At 30.6% G+C, this 9042-nt stretch overlaps 1 pseudogene; it reads left to right on the top strand.

Annotated features, from left to right (window-relative positions):
- Positions 1-6125: 6125 nt before the first annotated feature.
- Positions 6126-8444, top strand: LOC114295660 (L-type lectin-domain containing receptor kinase VII.1-like; annotated as a pseudogene).
- The last annotated feature ends 598 nt before the right edge of the window (positions 8445-9042 follow it).

The following is a 9042-nucleotide window of genomic DNA, read 5'->3' as shown; positions in this document are numbered from 1 at the left end:
GATTGGAGACTCATATCACTTAATTTTCTCATTAGATGTAAGGTCGCTTTGACATTTAAATTCATTACTCACAATTAAATGATATAATTTTTTAAATTAAAATTTAATAAAAATTAAATCATGTGATAATAAGTGCATGGAATAGGAGATAGACACCAATTGGCTTGCTTTGGCAACTCGGCTAAAAGTTTTTTTTTTTTTTTTTTTTGACTTTTTTAAGTCATATCATCTTTCTATTTTTTTAAATATTTTTTTATAAAAAAATCAAATTTTTTTTTTAATCTACTTTTCAAAATAATTTTTTCTTTTGACAGAAAATTCAGTGTCATTAATGGAGAATAATTTAATAATCTTGACATATATGGGGTTATTGTTGTGTGATGCGCAACCTTACGATGCGGTATTGATGGAAAATGTTAGAGGTCTTAAATTTTTTACCAAATAAATGACCAAATGTCTCACATGGGTGTGGGGTCTACAAAATTGCGGATCCCACACCCATGTGAGACATTTGGTCATTTGTTTGGTAGAAAATTTAGTGTCCCTAACATTACCCGGTATTGATTGTTGTTATGGAGAGTATCTCCCTTTGTTACGTATTATTGATTGAATTCTTTATTGGTTGGCTGTATTTGAGAAAGAACTTACTATTTTGTTTGACTGTTTTATACGAGAGGTAATGTGATTCAAAATAAATTAAAAGTTAACTTTTGATTTTTTTTATATGTTCCCAAATGCCCATGTATTCTCTTTTTAAATGTTATTTTCATTCCAAAGTGTGAAAAAATGTGCCGATCAAAAAAAAAAAAAAGTGTGAAGAAATATTTAAATATCTTGAATAACTACATTTAGTTGAATAAAAAAATAAGTAAAATAAAATTTTAGGTTCAACGAAGTATTTTTGTTTTTCATTTGAGATAATCTAATTTTTATGTTTACTATTTTAGAGTCAATTTAACAATCATTATGAATGAAAGTATTCATAAAATATTTCATTTCACCTCAATTCTACTTTCCAATTATAAAAAATTAAAACTGAAAAATTAGACCTTTTTTTAATATTATATTTACAACAATACTACATATCTAGAAATTATAGTTAAAATTTTACCCTGAAAGTCTCAATATATAGTTTAGATTTATACTACAGGAAGTCTCGATATATAGTTCAAATTTATTCTACACATGGATCTCATAATACACCCATCAATTTTCACCCCACACTTAAATTATATTTATTTGAAAATAGTAAACAAAAATATCAAATGATAATGAGAAACAAAAAGATTATATTGAGCCAAAACTGTAATTTACATATTTTTTTATTCAAATGAATGAATTACATAAAATATTTAAATATATTATAAAAAAATTAAAAAAGTAAAAGAATATATTTTTAATGTGGATATATGTATAAAAAATATATTAAAATATATAAAATATGTGGTCACTAGTAAAAGCATTTTTAAAATACCAATAAAAAAATTATTAATGCATTGGTCAAAGTATTTTTTTTTTAAACTATAAATGCAGCCAATACAAAAATTAATAATGCTTCGGCCAAATGGATAGTTTTAAACAAACATGCCACACCCATTTTCAAAAAATAAAAAGAAGAACCAAAGAATCAAAATGGTATAACAACAATCAATACCACATTGTACATAATCGGTTCAGTTCGGTTCGATCGGTATTTAAATAAAAATTTATACCGAATCAAAAATATTCATTTTATTATTTTGAATATCAATATAAACTATTTCTTCCATCAAACCGCACCAATTGAAACAGTTCGGTTTGATGTGATTTAATCCATCTAGGACCTTTTAAACTTAAGTCACTTTTTAATATAGTCACTAATTTATATAAAAATATTGAATTAGCTATGTGTCCACTACTTAAGAAATATCCAATCCATTTATTTAATAAATACTTTTTAGTTCCTAGACAAACAAAAATAAATAAATAAATAAATACTAGGGTTTCAAGAATATTGAATTAGAATTAAAATTAAATATATTTAGGGTTTAGTAACTTAGGTTATTGTAACAACCTCACTTTGTGCGGTTACAATCCTAAACTTATAGAGACGAGTTTGGATCGTGACAATTATAGATATATTAAGATTAATTAATTAAAGTTAATAATTTATTATATTTATTAATATCATTATATTATTAGATTATATGTATTATAAATATAATATATGTTGAAGTGGTCGGTTTTGGTTTAGTTCGGTACATAAGATACTTGAACTAGTGCTGAATTGAAAAAAAAAAAATCAAATTAAAAAACTACACAGGTCAATTTAGGTTAAAAAAAACTAAATAAAGCCGATTCAATCTAATTCAATAGATTTGATTGATTTTTTCAATTTCTCTTTTATTCCTAATGGTTAGATTATGCCACAGATGCTGCTATGCTTTTTGCATGGCAGTACCTATTGTGTATATGTTACTCTTTTTTGAGAATATATTAATAAAACAACAAGTGTACATAAATAATATCCCAAAGAGTCATCCCAACTAAACAACAAAAGAAAAAAAAAAAAACAACAACAACAAAAAATAAATTTGCCAAAAAAATAGCTACGAGTTAGGGAAAATCACCGATTTGCTCAAAGATGTGGTCTGGGAAACAAGATTTGCTTGAAAGCCCGCCATCCCTGTCGATAGCGTCCCCGTCGCTGCTGTCCAAAGCCGCCGCTACTTTCGCTAGAGAAGGAAGAACACCCACAATGGTATGAGAGAAGGGTTTAGAGAGGAGGTAACCATTATGAGTGTCGAAAAATAAAAAATTTATACTGAAATCGGAGGAGAAAACTCTCAAAACTCCTATTTCGGACATAAAAAGTCCAGATCTACACTCGAAAACGGTAGATCTATATTCTTGGAGTGTAGATCTACATTTTGGAAGTAGCAAAAGGATCATCAGAAAGTCGCCGGAACTTGGCCGGAGTTTCGTCAAGAATCACCATTTTTTGTCTCATTTTTTTATTATTTTTTGATAATTAAGTATTCGGACCAACTTATAATAGCCCTGTTTGGTAGAGCTGTGGGAAAGTGCTTATAGCTTATGCCTAAACAGCTTATAGCTTATAACTTTCAGCTTAAGCTGATTTCCAGCTTATTCTTAAAGCATCTCCTGCCCCACTCAAAGAATAAGCTGTTTTCTGACTTCCACAAAGCTATAAGTTATAAGCTATAAGCTAAACCAAACACATCAAAATAGCTTAAATTAAGCTGAAAGCTGAAATAAGCTGAAATTAAGCTGTACCAAACAGGGCCAATATCACTTTTGATGATATGAACAATCACATGAATTAATAAAATTGTATGGGTACAAAGAATAGAGCCGACTCATATTTGTTTGAATCTTTCTCTAGATATTAAAAGTTTGTTTGGGAAGTATTTTTTTAAATTTTTTTTTTTTAACTAAAATATGAGGGTGGAAAACTTTAAAGGGTTTGAAAATGATTTTTTTTTAATTTTTTACAAAAAAAAATAGAGAAAATAGAAAAGAATTTGACTTTCTTTTATAATTTTTAATTTTTTTTATTGATTTTTTAACTTTTGATTATATTTAAGATTTAAGAGATCTAACTGTTAGTCAGGCATCAAAGAATAAAAACGTTAGAGATCTCAAAAGTTTTATTAAAATTTTTATCAAATATCCCATATAGATATAAAATCTGCATGATATACATCTCACACTCATATAAGACATTTGATAAAAATTTTAATAAAACTTTTAAAATTTCTAATACCACTCCGTCAAAGAATGAAGTCTTTTTGGAAGATAGGTGACAAGTGTCAATTTGAGCATGTCTTTTCTGTATTTATTTCTCACCAACACACAAAAAAAAGTCCACAAGGGCTCCTTCATGTTCATATGAAGTCGTTTCATATGAAGACTTTTTAGTATTGAAAATATCAAAAACAAAAAAAAAAACAACAACAACAACTACCACTACTAATTAAATGACTTTTTTGAGTCTATTTTTTTGAGTCGGTAAATTTTATCGTCGTAAAAATTAATATTTTTGTGACGGTACAGAGTTACCGAAGTAAATACTAAACTTTAGCATTGGCATCGTTGGTTGACACAAAAAATTAATATTTTATAGCATTACTTGAATCAGTTGAATTTACTGACCTTTTGCGTCGGTAAACCCGTGCCGACGCAAAAAGTTAGACATTTTTGTGTCAACAACTAATGCCGTGGCAACAAAAATATTTTTACATTCAAGATATATATATTTACTTGATTATATTTAATAAATATATTTGTTTATACATATATTTTTATATTAATATTGAGTGTATATATTATAAATAATATATATCTCATTTAAAATTAGAAAGAGGTATTGTGATGCAATAGGTTAAGTGTGATATGTTGGGGTTGGGTTCAACTTAACTGGATGAAGTAGGTTTGAATCTTAGGAGCCTAAATGTGGGAATCATGGATTTTATTTTTTAAAATATTTAATCACTTTTTGTGTCGATAACTTATCGTTTCAAAAAATTAAAACTTTTTGAGTCGACAACGTGCTGACTCAAAACCTTTTGCGACCCGACCACTTTCGTTCCTCGAGTTGCCTTTGCAGCGCCGTCACAAAAACTTTTTGCGTCGATAAATATACTATTTGCGACGACGCGCAGCTGGCTCGAAAACCCTTTTTTTTAGTAGTGAACAATATTGAAAGATTGGGGATTCATTATTTTCTTTTTTATTTATATCATTAAATAATTTCATCAAGAAAGTTAGTTTAAAAATAGAAGTATTTAGAAGCAACTACAAGCAATAACATTACAAACTCAGATTTATGAGCTTAGAATTTACTTGGAAAAAAGAATCAGTGGTTCAAATTCGTTTTACTCATGAATTTCACATTTCATCAATTTAATCTTGATCACAAAAACAAATTTGGGGTAAATTATGGTTTGAGACAAGTGGGTTAATCTCACACTTTATCAATTTAATTTTTACTACACAAATACATTTGAAGTAAATTATAAATTAATAGAAGTGGATTCATAGCATTTTTAAACTACAATAATTATTTGATTATACGTACAATTTGGGGCAGCATGCAACCTTTTTAGTTCCCAAACAAACAAACAAACAAACAAAGCCTACAACTCCAGAATTCTCCTGACAACGTGGAAAAATCATTTGATTTTAATTTTTTGAATTTAATTTTTTTAAAATTCATTTTTTTATTTTTTATATATTTTTTATTTTTATTAAATTTTTTTAATATTTTAAGTAATTTTTTTATTTTTTAAATATGCTTAATATAAATATAATTAAAAAAATATAATATTTGTGAATTTTTATATAAAAATAATATGACAATTTAGTACATTTTCATATTCTTGTGTATTTATTAATTTTTTAAAATATTTTACTTTTTAAGTGCATTTAAAAAGTGAGAAATTTTCTTCAAATATTATTAAAAAATCACTAAAAACAAAAAAAAACAAAAAATTCAATTTTCAAAAAATTGGAACCAAAACAAATTTTCTTCTTCTTCTTCTTTTTATTTTAATAATAATTTTTATCTTTCTTTTTTGTGGGATCATAAATAGTTTCCAATACTATCTTGACAACACAACATTATCCTTCGGCTACAACATATAAGTTATAAAAAAAAAAAAATTGGGCTTAATTTTGTAACTTTTTTCATTGTTAAGTTAATTTTTTTTTATTTACCTTTTAGGTCTGTCTCCCAAAAATTAAAAAGATAAAGAAAACTTTTGAAAAAATTCCACCCAAGAGAAAATAAGTAATTTTTTTTAGTTTTTTTTGTTGACATTAATAAAAAAAAATTTCAAATCTTTCTAATTTTTAAGGTCGTATAATCTAAAATGGACAAACCCAAAAAAATAAAACCAGCTAATCCTCAATTTTTGTTGATTTTATCCAATCCCAAGGACAAATATTTGTACACTATAATTAGTATACTAATTGGTGTATGGAACACCACCGTAAAAACCCATCCAACCTTTCTTGGGATCAAACATATGACCTTTTGAATTTTCTTGATTTTTTTCCCATCGCCTATTTTATTCACCCTCTCCTCCATGATAATTAAACGCCTCTGATTCATCTTTCCACCAATGAAGAACCACCCAAAACCACCTCTCCTTCTCTCTCTACTTCCCATTATCCTCTGTCCAGTCCATACTTTCACTTGAATTTCTCTTCAATGGCATTGCCAAACTTGAGTCTAAAATTCTAATTCTCACCAATCACACAACTTTCTCAATCGGTCGCGCTCTATACCCATCAAAGATCCCCACAAAATATCCAAATTCATTGTTACCGTTTCCATTTTTTACTTCATTTATTTTCTCCATGGCTCCGTGCAAAGAGGCACGATATAGTTTTCATGTTTGTACCGTACAGAAGCATTCAAGTCGCAACAATTTCTAATAACTTAGCTTGCTCAAGTGTATCAACGATGGGAATCCCAATAACCTTGTTTTTGGCGTCGAATTTGATCTTTTCAAGAACAAGGAATTCAGGTACATAAATGACATTCATGTTAGAATCGATGTGAATTTGCTGACATCATCAAGTGCCTTCGAGGCAAGCTATTATAGTAGTGGCGGTAGTGGTAATAACAATGATAAGTCATTTTTTAAAGAGCTTTTGTTTTTGGGTTTCCCACGGGGTGGCTGGGCCAACTTAACACGCACCTCGACTAAATTTGGCTCGCAATGGGAGCCTGTCGCTGGCCACGAGGTGTTGCAGCTGCTGGGATTCGAACTGGGGAGCAAACTCAGTCTAACCCCAGGGCCTTGCCCAGCAGTGGACAAGCCACTGGGCTACAAGCTCATGTTTTAAAGAGTTGAAATTAAACAATGGGAAATTCTACCAAGTTTGGATTGATTATGCTGATTTTGAGATCAATGTTACTATGGCATTGGCAGGCATGGAAAAGGCCTGGTAGGCTATTAATGAATTCTTTTCTCAATCTTTTTTAAGGTTTTAAGGATGAAATGTTTGTCAGTTCACTGCAGTGACCGGGCAATTAGTCCAAACTCACCGGATTTTATCTTGGAGCTTTAGTAATTCGAACTTTTCGCTTGGTGAAGCGTTGGTCACAATTGGTTTGCCATCATTTGAGCTGCCCAAAAGTTCTTTTTTTGGATCAAAAGCATTAATCGCAGGTATGACAATGGGACTTTTCTTTGATGCTGTGACTAGTTCTGGCTTTTCTCTGCTTTTGATTAATAGAAAGAAAAGGAGAGAGAGGAAATGGAAGAATTGGTTTTGGAGTACTGGCCTCATAGAATTACTTGCCAAGAAATTGATGCAGCGACAAAGGGGTTTTTTCCGATGAGGATGTGATTGGAATTGGAGGGAATGGCAAGTTTTATAAAGGGGTTTTGGCAGGAGGGGTAGAGGTTGCGGTGAAGCGAATTTTGCACGAAAACATTGAAAGAACGAGGGAATTGTTGGCTGAGATTTCAAGCCTTCGGAGGTTGAAACGCCAGAATTTGGTAGGTTTGAGAGGTTGGTGCAAGAAAGAGAAAGTTAGCCTAATTTTGGTGTATGACTACATGGAAAATGGGAGTCTGGACAAGAGGGTATTTGAATGTGATGATGAGACAAAAATTTTAGAGTTGGGATGAGAGAATCAGAATTTTGAATGACGCGGCTTTAGGAGTGTTGTACATGCATGAGGAGTGGGAGGCCAAGCAATGTACTACTTGACAAAGAAATAAATGGAAGGTCGGGTGACTTTGGGCCAGCCCGAATGCTTGGCCATGGGCAAGCCACCAACACGACACAAGTGATGGGGACTGTAGGGTACTTGGCGCCAGACGTGATCAGGGGCAGCCAGGCGTCAACACAGACCGACATGTTTTGTTTCAGGGTATTGATTTTAGAGGTCATGTGTGGGAGGAGACCAATTGAGGAAGGTAGATTGGTTATGGGAATTGAGGGCTAGAGAGGAATTAGTACTTGCCCTTGATGAGAGATTGACAAATAGAGGAGGGTACAATGAGGAGGAAGTGGAGAGAGTGCTTCATTTGGGGTTGTTGTGTGCATACCAAGACTCATAAGCTAGGCCAACAATGAGACAAGTGATTGGGGTTCTAGTGGGGAAAAACCAGGTTGAGGAGAGTGAAAGTGAGGCCACGAAATTCAAGGAAATGTGGGCTAAAAATGCACATTTGGGCAACGGGTCACACCCAGCATTTGATGCTATTGTGGAAGGCAGGTGATGATTATGCATTAATTGGGTGGTGCTTGGTTTTTATATATTTTGATGAACTCATTTTTGGCCCAAACTACATTATGAAGCATGCTCGAAAATGGAAGTTCAGATATTGGTGAAGTGAGATCCAAAACAGAAAAAAAAAAATTTTAAAATTTAAAACAATTTGGTTTTGAAATTTGTAATTTTCATTTGTGATAGGATAGATGAGAGCATATTGATGTAAATACGAATTACGCACAACGTTATGTAATTGACAAGAAAGTGAGTTTTGGAGTGTAATTTGTTTAAATTATTTGATTGCGTGCCTCTAATTTTTTATTGAGTAAAAAAAAAAGATTAATTATAAAAAAAATCTTAATGTTTCACTCGTTTTTCACTTTAAATTCTAAATTCTATTGTTTTAATTTTGACAAATTAAACTCTTTTATCCGTATTTTGATGTACCCTTTTTTTTTTATATACAGATGAAGGTGGATGGGAGCACATTAAAACACAGATGACATTTTAGGGTTTAATTTGTCAAAAATAAAATATTACGATTCATTCGCGCGTTGTTTTTATAATTAACCCCAACCCCCCCCCCCAAAAAAAAAGAAGAAAAAAAGAAAAAAAAGAAGCCATTATAACCTTAATTTGAACCTAATTCTGTTGCCCTTGTCTAAATGATGGTCTTGGCATTATATTGCAAATACGATGTAATTTTTTTTATTTTTTTACGCTGATTCATATAATAAATGTTGTGTTCATACAATAGAACCCACACAAATAGTATAGTGAAAGGCGATGAAATTCATTTGGTGACA

This window comes from Camellia sinensis, chromosome 9 (assembly GCF_055761805.1).
Source record: "Camellia sinensis isolate YWXY chromosome 9, ASM5576180v1, whole genome shotgun sequence".
Taxonomy (NCBI): domain Eukaryota; kingdom Viridiplantae; phylum Streptophyta; class Magnoliopsida; order Ericales; family Theaceae; genus Camellia; species Camellia sinensis.
This window is presented reverse-complemented; position numbering and strand designations above follow the sequence as displayed.